The following is a 12135-nucleotide window of genomic DNA, read 5'->3' as shown; positions in this document are numbered from 1 at the left end:
GGAATGGATGGTCTTTAACTAGAACTATCTGTTACTGGAATGGATGGTCTTTAACTAGAACTATCTGTTACTGGAATGGATGGTCTTTAACTAGAACTAACTGTTACTGGAATGGATGGTCTTTAACTAGAACTATCTGTTACTGGAATGGATGGTCTTTAACTAGAACTATCTGTTACTGGAATGGAATGGATCTTTAACTAGAACTAACTGTTACTGGAATGGATGGTCTTTAACTAGAACTAACTGTTACTGGAATGGAATGGATGGTCTTTAACTAGAACTAACTGTTACTGGAATGGATGGTCTTTAACTAGAACTATCTGTTAATGGAATGGATGGTCTTTAACTAGAACTAACTGTTACTGGAATGGAATGGATGGTCTTTAACTAGAACTATCTGTAACTGGAATGGATGGTCTTTAACTAGAACTATCTGTAACTGGAATGGATGGTCTTTAACTAGAACTATCTGTTACTGGAATGGAATGGATGGTCTTTAACTAGAACTATCTGTTACTGGAATGGATGGCCTTTAACTAGAACTATCTGTTCTGTTACTGGAATGGATGGTCTTTAACTAGAACTATCTGTTACTGGAATGGATGGTCTTTAACTAGAACTATCTGTTACTGGAATGGATGGTCTTTAACTAGAACTATCTGTTACTGGAATGGATGGTCTTTAACTAGAACTATCTGTTACTGGAATGGATGGTCTTTAACTAGAACTATCTGTTACTGGAATGGATGGTCTTTAACTAGAACTAACTGTTACTGGAATGGATGGTCTTTAACTAGAACTATCTGTTACTGGAATGGAATGGAACTATCTGTTACTGTGGATGGTCTTTAACTAGAACTATCTGTTACTGGAATGGATGGTCTTTAACTAGAACTATCTGTTACTGGAATGGATGGTCTTTAACTAGAACTATCTGTTACTGGAATGGATGGTCTTTAACTAGAACTATCTGTTACTGGAATGGATGGTCTTTAACTAGAACTATCTGTTACTGGAATGGATGGTCTTTAACTAGAACTATCTGTTACTGGAATGGAATGGATGGTCTTTAACTAGAACTATCTGTTACTGGAATGGATGGTCTTTAACTAGAACTATCTGTTACTGGAATGGATGGTCTTTAACTAGAACTATCTGTTACTGGAATGGAATGGATGGTCTTTAACTAGAACTATCTGTTACTGGAATGGATGGTCTTTAACTAGAACTATCTGTTACTGGAATGGAATGGATCTTTAACTAGAACTATCTGTTACTGGAATGGATGGTCTTTAACTAGAACTATCTGTTACTGGAATGGATGGTCTTTAACTAGAACTAACTGTTACTGGAATGGATGGTCTTTAACTAGAACTATCTGTTACTGGAATGGATGGTCTTTAACTAGAACTATCTGTTACTGGAATGGAATGGATGGTCTTTAACTAGAACTATCTGTTACTGGAATGGATGGTCTTTAACTAGAACTATCTGTTACTGGAATGGATGGTCTTTAACTAGAACTAACTGTTACTGGAATGGATGGTCTTTAACTAGAACTATCTGTTACTGAACTCTGAATGGAATGGATGAATGGAATGGATGGTCTTTAACTAGAACTATCTGTTACTGGAATGGATGGTCTTTAACTAGAACTATCTGTTACTGGAATGGATGGTCTTTAACTAGAACTATCTGTTACTGGAATGGATGGTCTTTAACTAGAACTATCTGTTACTGGAATGGATGGTCTTTAACTAGAACTATCTGTTACTGGAATGGATGGTCTTTAACTAGAACTATCTGTTACTGGAATGGATGGTCTTTAACTAGAACTATCTGTTACTGGAATGGATGGTCTTTAACTAGAACTATCTGTTACTGGAATGGATGGTCTTTAACTAGAACTATCTGTTACTGGAATGGATGGTCTTTAACTAGAACTATCTGTTACTGGAATGGAAACTGAACTATCTGTTACTGGAATGGATGGTCTTTAACTAGAACTATCTGTTACTGGAATGGATGGTCTTTAACTAGAACTATCTGTTACTGGAATGGATGGTCTTTAACTAGAACTATCTGTTACTGGAATGGATGGTCTTTAACTAGAACTATCTGTTACTGGAATGAACTATCTGTTAAATGGATGGTCTTTAACTAGAACTATCTGTTACTGGAATGGATGGTCTTTAACTAGAACTATCTGTTACTGGAATGGATGGTCTTTAACTAGAACTATCTGTTACTGGAATGGATGGTCTTTAACTAGAACTATCTGTTACTGGAATGGATGGTCTTTAACTAGAACTATCTGTTACTGGAATGGATGGTCTTTAACTAGAACTATCTGTTACTGGAATGGATGGTCTTTAACTAGAACTATCTGTTACTGGAATGGATGGTCTTTAACTAGAACTAACTGTTACTGGAATGGAATGGATGGTCTTTAACTAGAACTAACTGTTACTGGAATGGATGGTCTTTAACTAGAACTATCTGTTACTGGAATGGATGGTCTTTAACTAGAACTATCTGTTACTGGAATGGAATGGTCTTTAACTAGAACTATCTGTTACTGGAATGGATGGTCTTTAACTAGAACTATCTGTTACTGGAATGGATGGTCTTTAACTAGAACTAACTGTTAATGGAATGGATGGTCTTTAACTAGAACTATCTGTTACTGGAATGGAATGGATGGTCTTTAACTAGAACTAACTGTTACTGGAATGGATGGTCTTTAACTAGAACTATCTGTTACTGGAATGGATGGTCTTTAACTAGAACTATCTGTTACTGGAATGGAATGGATGGTCTTTAACTAGAACTATCTGTTACTGGAATGGAATGGATGGTCTTTAACTAGAACTATCTGTTACTGGAATGGAATGGATGGTCTTTAACTAGAACTATCTGTTACTGGAATGGATGGTCTTTAACTAGAACTATCTGTTACTGGAATGGATGGTCTTTAACTAGAACTAACTGTTACTGGAATGGATGGTCTTTAACTAGAACTATCTGTTACTGGAATGGATGGTCTTTAACTAGAACTAACTGTTACTGGAATGGATGGTCTTTAACTAGAACTATCTGTTACTGGAATGGATGGTCTTTAACTAGAACTAACTGTTACTGGAATGGATGGTCTTTAACTAGAACTATCTGTTACTGGAATGGAATGGATGGTCTTTAACTAGAACTATCTGTTACTGGAATGGATGGTCTTTAACTAGAACTATCTGTTACTGGAATGGATGGTCTTTAACTAGAACTAACTGTTACTGGAATGGATGGTCTTTAACTAGAACTATCTGTTACTGGAATGGATGGTCTTTAACTAGAACTATCTGTTACTGGAATGGAATGGATGGTCTTTAACTAGAACTATCTGTTACTGGAATGGATGGTCTTTAACTAGAACTATCTGTTACTGGAATGGATGGTCTTTAACTAGAACTATCTGTTACTGGAATGGAATGGATGGTCTTTAACTAGAACTATCTGTTACTGGAATGGATGGTCTTTAACTAGAACTATCTGTTACTGGAATGGAATGGATGGTCTTTAACTAGAACTATCTGTTACTGGAATGGATGGTCTTTAACTAGAACTATCTGTTACTGGAATGGATGGTCTTTAACTAGAACTATCTGTTACTGGAATGGAATGGATCTTTAACTAGAACTATCTGTTACTGGAATGGATGGTCTTTAACTAGAACTAACTGTTACTGGAATGGATGGTCTTTAACTAGAACTATCTGTTACTGGAATGGATGGTCTTTAACTAGAACTATCTGTTACTGGAATGGAATGGATGGTCTTTAACTAGAACTATCTGTTACTGGAATGGATGGTCTTTAACTAGAACTATCTGTTAATGGAATGGATGGTCTTTAACTAGAACTATCTGTTACTGGAATGGATGGTCTTTAACTAGAACTATCTGTTACTGGAATGGATGGTCTTTAACTAGAACTATCTGTTACTGGAATGGAATGGATGGTCTTTAACTAGAACTATCTGTTACTGGAATGGATGGTCTTTAACTAGAACTATCTGTTACTGGAATGGATGGTCTTTAACTAGAACTAACTGTTACTGGAATGGATGGTCTTTAACTAGAACTAACTGTTACTGGAATGGATGGTCTTCAACTAGAACTATATGTTACTGGAATGGAATGGATGGTCTTTAACTAGAACTATCTGTTACTGGAATGGATGGTCTTTAACTAGAACTATCTGTTACTGGAATGGATGGTCTTTAACTAGAACTATCTGTTACTGGAATGGATGGTCTTTAACTAGAACTAACTGTTACTGGAATGGATGGTCTTTAACTAGAACTAACTGTTACTGGAATGGATGGTCTTTAACTAGAACTATCTGTTACTGGAATGGATGGTCTTTAACTAGAACTATCTGTTACTGGAATGGATGGTCTTTAACTAGAACTATCTGTTACTGGAATGGATGGTCTTTAACTAGAACTATCTGTTACTGGAATGGATGGTCTTTAACTAGAATTATCTGTTACTGGAATTGATGGTCTTTAACTAGAACTAACTGTTACTGGAATGGATGGTCTTTAACTAGAACTAACTGTTACTGGAATGGATGGTCTTTAACTAGAACTAACTGTTACTGGAATGGATGGCCTTTAACTAGAACTAACTGTTAATGGAATGGAATGGATGGTCTTTAACTAGAACTATCTGTTACTGGAATGGATGGTCTTTAACTAGAACTAACTGTTAATGGAATGGATGGTCTTTAACTAGAACTAACTGTTAATGGAATGGATGGTCTTTAACTAGAACTATCTGTTACTGGAATGGAATGGATGGTCTTTAACTAGAACTAACTGTTAATGGAATGGATGGTCTTTAACTAGAACTATCTGTTACTGGAATGGAATGGATGGTCTTTAACTAGAACTAACTGTTAATGGAATGGATGGTCTTTAACTAGAACTATCTGTTACTGGAATGGATGGTCTTTAACTAGAACTATCTGTTACTGGAATGGAATGGATGGTCTTTAACTAGAACTATCTGTTACTGGAATGGAATGGATGGTCTTTAACTAGAACTATCTGTTACTGGAATGGAATGGATGGTCTTTAACTAGAACTATCTGTTACTGGAATGGATGGTCTTTAACTAGAACTATCTGTTACTGGAATGGAATGGATGGTCTTTAACTAGAACTATCTGTTACTGGAATGGATGGTCTTTAACTAGAACTATCTGTTACTGGAATGGATGGTCTTTAACTAGAACTATCTGTTACTGGAATGGATGGTCTTTAACTAGAACTATCTGTTACTGGAATGGAATGGATGGTCTTTAACCAGAACTATCTGTTACTGGAATGGATGGTCTTTAACTAGAACTATCTGTTACTGGAATGGATGGTCTTTAACTAGAACTATCTGTTACTGGAATGGAATGGATGGTCTTTAACTAGAACTATCTGTTACTGGAATGGATGGTCTTTAACTAGAACTAACTGTTACTGGAATGGATGGTCTTTAACTAGAACTAACTGTTAATGGAATGGATGGTCTTTAACTAGAACTATCTGTTACTGGAATGGATGGTCTTTAACTAGAACTATCTGTTACTGGAATGGATGGTCTTTAACTAGAACTATCTGTTACTGGAATGGATGGTCTTTAACTAGAACTATCTGTTACTGGAATGGATGGTCTTTAACTAGAACTATCTGTTACTGGAATGGAATGGATGGTCTTTAACTAGAACTATCTGTTACTGGAATGGATGATCTTTAACTAGAACTATCTGTTACTGGAATGGATGGTCTTTAACTAGAACTAACTGTTACTGGAATGGATGGTCTTTAACTAGAACTAACTGTTACTGGAATGGATGGTCTTTAACTAGAACTATCTGTTACTGGAATGGATGGTCTTTAACTAGAACTAACTGTTACTGGAATGGATGGTCTTTAACTAGAACTATCTGTTACTGGAATGGATGGTCTTTAACTAGAACTATCTGTTAATGGAATGGATGGTCTTTAACTAGAACTATCTGTTACTGGAATGGAATGGATGGTCTTTAACTAGAACTAACTGTTACTGGAATGGATGGTCTTTAACTAGAACTATCTGTTACTGGAATGGAATGGATGGTCTTTAACTAGAACTATCTGTTACTGGAATGGATGGTCTTTAACTAGAACTATCTGTTACTGGAATGGATGGTCTTTAACTAGAACTATCTGTTACTGGAATGGAATGGATGGTCTTTAACTAGAACTATCTGTTACTGGAATGGATGGTCTTTAACTAGAACTAACTGTTACTGGAATGGATGGTCTTTAACTAGAACTATCTGTTACTGGAATGGATGGTCTTTAACTAGAACTATCTGTTACTGGAATGGAATGGATGGTCTTTAACTAGAACTATCTGTTACTGGAATGGATGGTCTTTAACTAGAACTATCTGTTAATGGAATGGATGGTCTTTAACTAGAACTATCTGTTACTGGAATGGATGGTCTTTAACTAGAACTATCTGTTACTGGAATGGATGGTCTTTAACTAGAACTATCTGTTACTGGAATGGAATGGATGGTCTTTAACTAGAACTATCTGTTACTGGAATGGATGGTCTTTAACTAGAACTATCTGTTACTGGAATGGATGGTCTTTAACTAGAACTAACTGTTACTGGAATGGATGGTCTTTAACTAGAACTAACTGTTACTGGAATGGATGGTCTTCAACTAGAACTATATGTTACTGGAATGGAATGGATGGTCTTTAACTAGAACTATCTGTTACTGGAATGGATGGTCTTTAACTAGAACTATCTGTTACTGGAATGGATGGTCTTTAACTAGAACTATCTGTTACTGGAATGGATGGTCTTTAACTAGAACTAACTGTTACTGGAATGGATGGTCTTTAACTAGAACTATCTGTTACTGGAATGGATGGTCTTTAACTAGAACTATCTGTTACTGGAATGGAATGGATGGTCTTTAACTAGAACTATCTGTTACTGGAATGGATGGTCTTTAACTAGAACTATCTGTTACTGGAATGGATGGTCTTTAACTAGAACTATCTGTTACTGGAAAGGAATGGATGGTCTTTAACTAGAACTATCTGTTACTGGAATGGATGGTCTTTAACTAGAACTATCTGTTACTGGAATGGATGGTCTTTAACTAGAACTAACTGTTACTGGAATGGATGGTCTTTAACTAGAACTAACTGTTACTGGAATGGATGGTCTTTAACTAGAACTAACTGTTACTGGAATGGATGGTCTTTAACTAGAACTATCTGTTACTGGAATGGATGGTCTTTAACTAGAACTATCTGTTACTGGAATGGATGGTCTTTAACTAGAACTATCTGTTACTGGAATGGATGGTCTTTAACTAGAATTATCTGTTACTGGAATTGATGGTCTTTAACTAGAACTAACTGTTACTGGAATGGATGGTCTTTAACTAGAACTAACTGTTACTGGAATGGATGGTCTTTAACTAGAACTAACTGTTACTGGAATGGATGGCCTTTAACTAGAACTAACTGTTAATGGAATGGAATGGATGGTCTTTAACTAGAACTATCTGTTACTGGAATGGATGGTCTTTAACTAGAACTAACTGTTAATGGAATGGATGGTCTTTAACTAGAACTAACTGTTAATGGAATGGATGGTCTTTAACTAGAACTATCTGTTACTGGAATGGAATGGATGGTCTTTAACTAGAACTAACTGTTAATGGAATGGATGGTCTTTAACTAGAACTATCTGTTACTGGAATGGAATGGATGGTCTTTAACTAGAACTAACTGTTAATGGAATGGATGGTCTTTAACTAGAACTATCTGTTACTGGAATGGATGGTCTTTAACTAGAATTATCTGTTACTGGAATGGAATGGATGGTCTTTAACTAGAACTATCTGTTACTGGAATGGAATGGATGGTCTTTAACTAGAATTATCTGTTACTGGAATGGAATGGATGGTCTTTAACCAGAACTATCTGTTACTGGAATGGATGGTCTTTAACTAGAACTATCTGTTACTGGAATGGAATGGATGGTCTTTAACCAGAACTATCTGTTACTGGAATGGATGGTCTTTAACTAGAACTATCTGTTACTGGAATGGATGGTCTTTAACTAGAACTATCTGTTACTGGAATGGATGGTCTTTAACTAGAACTATCTGTTACTGGAATGGAATGGATGGTCTTTAACCAGAACTATCTGTTACTGGAATGGATGGTCTTTAACTAGAACTATCTGTTACTGGAATGGATGGTCTTTAACTAGAACTATCTGTTACTGGAATGGAATGGATGGTCTTTAACCAGAACTATCTGTTACTGGAATGGATGGTCTTTAACTAGAACTAACTGTTACTGGAATGGATGGTCTTTAACTAGAACTAACTGTTAATGGAATGGATGGTCTTTAACTAGAACTATCTGTTACTGGAATGGATGGTCTTTAACTAGAACTATCTGTTACTGGAATGGATGGTCTTTAACTAGAACTATCTGTTACTGGAATGGATGGTCTTTAACTAGAACTATCTGTTACTGGAATGGATGGTCTTTAACTAGAACTATCTGTTACTGGAATGGAATGGATGGTCTTTAACTAGAACTATCTGTTACTGGAATGGATGATCTTTAACTAGAACTATCTGTTACTGGAATGGATGGTCTTTAACTAGAACTAACTGTTACTGGAATGGATGGTCTTTAACTAGAACTAACTGTTACTGGAATGGATGGTCTTTAACTAGAACTATCTGTTACTGGAATGGATGGTCTTTAACTAGAACTAACTGTTACTGGAATGGATGGTCTTTAACTAGAACTATCTGTTACTGGAATGGATGGTCTTTAACTAGAACTATATGTTAATGGAATGGATGGTCTTTAACTAGAACTATCTGTTACTGGAATGGAATGGATGGTCTTTAACTAGAACTAACTGTTACTGGAATGGATGGTCTTTAACTAGAACTATCTGTTACTGGAATGGATGGTCTTTAACTAGAACTATCTGTTACTGGAATGGAATGGATGGTCTTTAACTAGAACTATCTGTTACTGGAATGGATGGTCTTTAACTAGAACTATCTGTTACTGGAATGGATGGTCTTTAACTAGAACTATCTGTTACTGGAATGGATGGTCTTTAACTAGAACTATCTGTTACTGGAATGGAATGGATGGTCTTTAACTAGAACTAACTGTTAATGGAATGGATGGTCTTTAACTAGAACTAACTGTTACTGGAATGGATGGTCTTTAACTAGAACTATCTGTTACTGGAATGGAATGGATGGTCTTTAACTAGAACTATCTGTTACTGGAATGGATGGTCTTTAACTAGAACTATCTGTTACTGGAATGGAATGGATGGTCTTTATCTAGAACTATCTGTTACTGGAATGGATGGTCTTTAACTAGAACTATCTGTTATTGGAATGGATGGTCTTTAACTAGAACTATCTGTTACTGGAATGGATGGTCTTTAACTAGAACTATCTGTTATTGGAATGGATGGAGGATGATGTGTGGAGCTGAATCGAATGGCTGTGTTTGAGCTGTGTGTGTGTGTGTTCGTGTGTAATGCTGTGTGTGTGTGTTCGTGTGTAATGCTGTGTGTGTGTGTGTGTGTGTTCGTGTGTAATGCTGTGTGTGTGTGTGTTCGTGTGTAATGCTGTGTGTGTGTGTGTGTGTGTGTGTGTTCGTGTGTAATGCTGTGTGTGTGTGTGTGTGTGTGTGTGTTCGTGTGTAATGCTGTGTGTGTGTGTGTGTGTGTGTTCGTGTGTAATGCTGTGTGTGTGTGTGTGTGTGTGTGTTCGTGTGTAATGCTGTGTGTGTGTGTGTGTGTTCGTGTGTAATGCTGTGTGTGTGTGTGTGTGTTCGTGTGTAATGCTGTGTGTGTGTGTGTGTGTGTGTTCGTGTGTAATGCTGTGTGTGTGTGTGTGTGTTCGTGTGTAATGCTGTGTGTGTGTGTGTGTGTGTGTGTTCGTGTGTAATGCTGTGTGTGTGTGTGTTCGTGTGTAATGCTGTGTGTGTGTGTAATGCTGTGTGTGTGTGTGTGTGTGTGTTCGTGTGTAATGCTGTGTGTGTGTGTGTTCGTGTGTAATGCTGTGTGTGTGTGTTCGTGTGTAATGCTGTGTTTGTGTGTCCGTGTGTAATGCTGTGTGTGTGTGTGTGTGTGTGTTCGTGTGTGTGTGTGCTGTGTGTGTGTGTGTTCGTGTGTAATGCTGTGTGTGTGTGTGTGTGTTCGTGTGTAATGCTGTGTGTGTGTGTGTGTGTGTGTCCGTGTGTAATGCTGTGTGTGTGTGTGTTCGTGTGTAATGCTGTGTGTGTGTGTGTGTGTTCGTGTGTAATGCTGTGTGTGTGTGTTCGTGTGTAATGCTGTGTGTGTGTGTGTGTTCGTGTGTAATGCTGTGTGTGTGTGTGTGTGTTCGTGTGTAATGCTGTGTGTGTGTGTGTGTGTTCGTGTGTAATGCTGTGTGTGTGTGTCCGTGTGTAATGCTGTGTGTGTGTGTGTGTGTTCGTGTGTAATGATGTGTGTGTGTGTCCGTGTGTAATGCTGTGTGTGTGTGTGTGTGTTCGTGTGTAATGCTGTGTGTGTGTGTTCGTGTGTAATGCTGTGTGTGTGTTCGTGTGTAATGCTGTGTGTGTGTGTGTGTTCGTGTGTAATGCTGTGTGTGTGTGTTCGTGTGTAATGCTGTGTGTGTGTGTGTGTGTGTGTTCGTGTGTAATGCTGTGTGTGTGTGTTCGTGTGTAATGCTGTGTGTGTGTGTGTTTGTGTGTAATGCTGTGTGTGTGTGTGTTCGTGTGTAATGCTGTGTGTGTGTGTGTTCGTGTGTAATGCTGTGTGTGTGTGTGTCCGTGTGTAATGCTGTGTGTGTGTGTGTGTGTGTAATGCTGTGTGTGTGTGTGTTCGTGTGTAATGCTGTGTGTGTGTGTGTTCGTGTGTAATGCTGTGTGTGTGTGTGTCCGTGTGTAATGCTGTGTGTGTGTGTGTGTGTGTAATGCTGTGTGTGTGTGTGTTCGTGTGTAATGCTGTGTGTGTGTGTTCGTGTGTAATGCTGTGTGTGTGTGTGTTCGTGTGTAATGCTGTGTGTGTAATGCTGTGTGTGTCCGTGTGTAATGCTGTGTGTGTGTGTGTGTGTTCGTGTGTAATGCTGTGTGTGTGTGTTCGTGTGTAATGCTGTGTGTGTGTGTGTGTGTGTGTTCGTGTGTAATACTGTGTGTGTGTGTGTGTCCGTGTGTAATGCTGTGTGTGTGTGTTCGTGTGTAATGCTGTGTGTGTGTGTCCGTGTGTAATGCTGTGTGTGTGTGTTCGTGTGTAATGCTGTGTGTGTGTGTTCGTGTGTAATGCTGTGTGTGTGTGTGTTCGTGTGTAATGCTGTGTGTGTGTGTCCGTGTGTAATGCTGTGTGTGTGTGTGTCCGTGTGTAATGCTGTGTGTGTGTGTGTGTGTGTAATGCTGTGTGTGTGTGTGTGTTTGTGTGTAATGCTGTGTGTGTGTGTGTGTGTGTAATGCTGTGTGTGTGTGTGTTCGTGTGTAATGCTGTGTGTGTGTGTGTGTGTGTAATGCTGTGTGTGTGTGTGTTCGTGTGTGTGTGTGTGTGTGTGCTGTGTGCTGTGTGTGTGTGTGTGCTGTGTGTGTGTGTGTGTGTGTGTGTGTGTGTGTAATGCTGTGTGTGTGTGTGTGTGTGTTCGTGTGTAATGCTGTGTGTGTGTGTGTGTGTTCGTGTGTAATGCTGTGTGTGTGTGTGTGTGTTCGTGTGTAATGCTGTGTGTGTGTGTGTGTTCGTGTGTAATGCTGTGTGCTGTGTGTGTGTGTATGTGTGTTGTGTGTGTGTGTGTGTGTGTAATGCTGTGTGTGTGTGTGTGTAATGCTGTGTGTGTGTGTTCGTGTGTAATGCTGTGTGTGTGTGTTCGTGTGTAATGCTGTGTGTGTGTGTGTGTGTGTGTTCGTGTGTAATGCTGTGTGTGTGTGTGTTCGTGTGTAATGCTGTGTGTGTGTGTGTGTTCGTGTGTAATGCTGTGTGTGTGTGTGTGTGTGTGTGTTCGTGTGTAATGCTGTGTGTC

The 12135-nt window shown here is 38.3% G+C and overlaps 1 protein-coding gene across 1 annotated transcript in view; it reads left to right on the top strand.

Moving 5' to 3' along the window:
- The window catches only part of LOC115123490 (daf-12-interacting protein 1-like), a 118999-nt gene that overhangs the window by 12021 nt on the left and 94843 nt on the right, over window positions 1–12135 (top strand). The gene's annotated exons all lie outside the window — the stretch shown is intronic.

The sequence above is a fragment of the Oncorhynchus nerka genome, unplaced genomic scaffold (assembly GCF_034236695.1).
Source record: "Oncorhynchus nerka isolate Pitt River unplaced genomic scaffold, Oner_Uvic_2.0 unplaced_scaffold_1203, whole genome shotgun sequence".
NCBI classification, from domain to species: domain Eukaryota; kingdom Metazoa; phylum Chordata; class Actinopteri; order Salmoniformes; family Salmonidae; genus Oncorhynchus; species Oncorhynchus nerka.
Note: the sequence above shows the minus strand (reverse complement) of the source record. Positions and strands in the feature narration are given on the sequence as shown.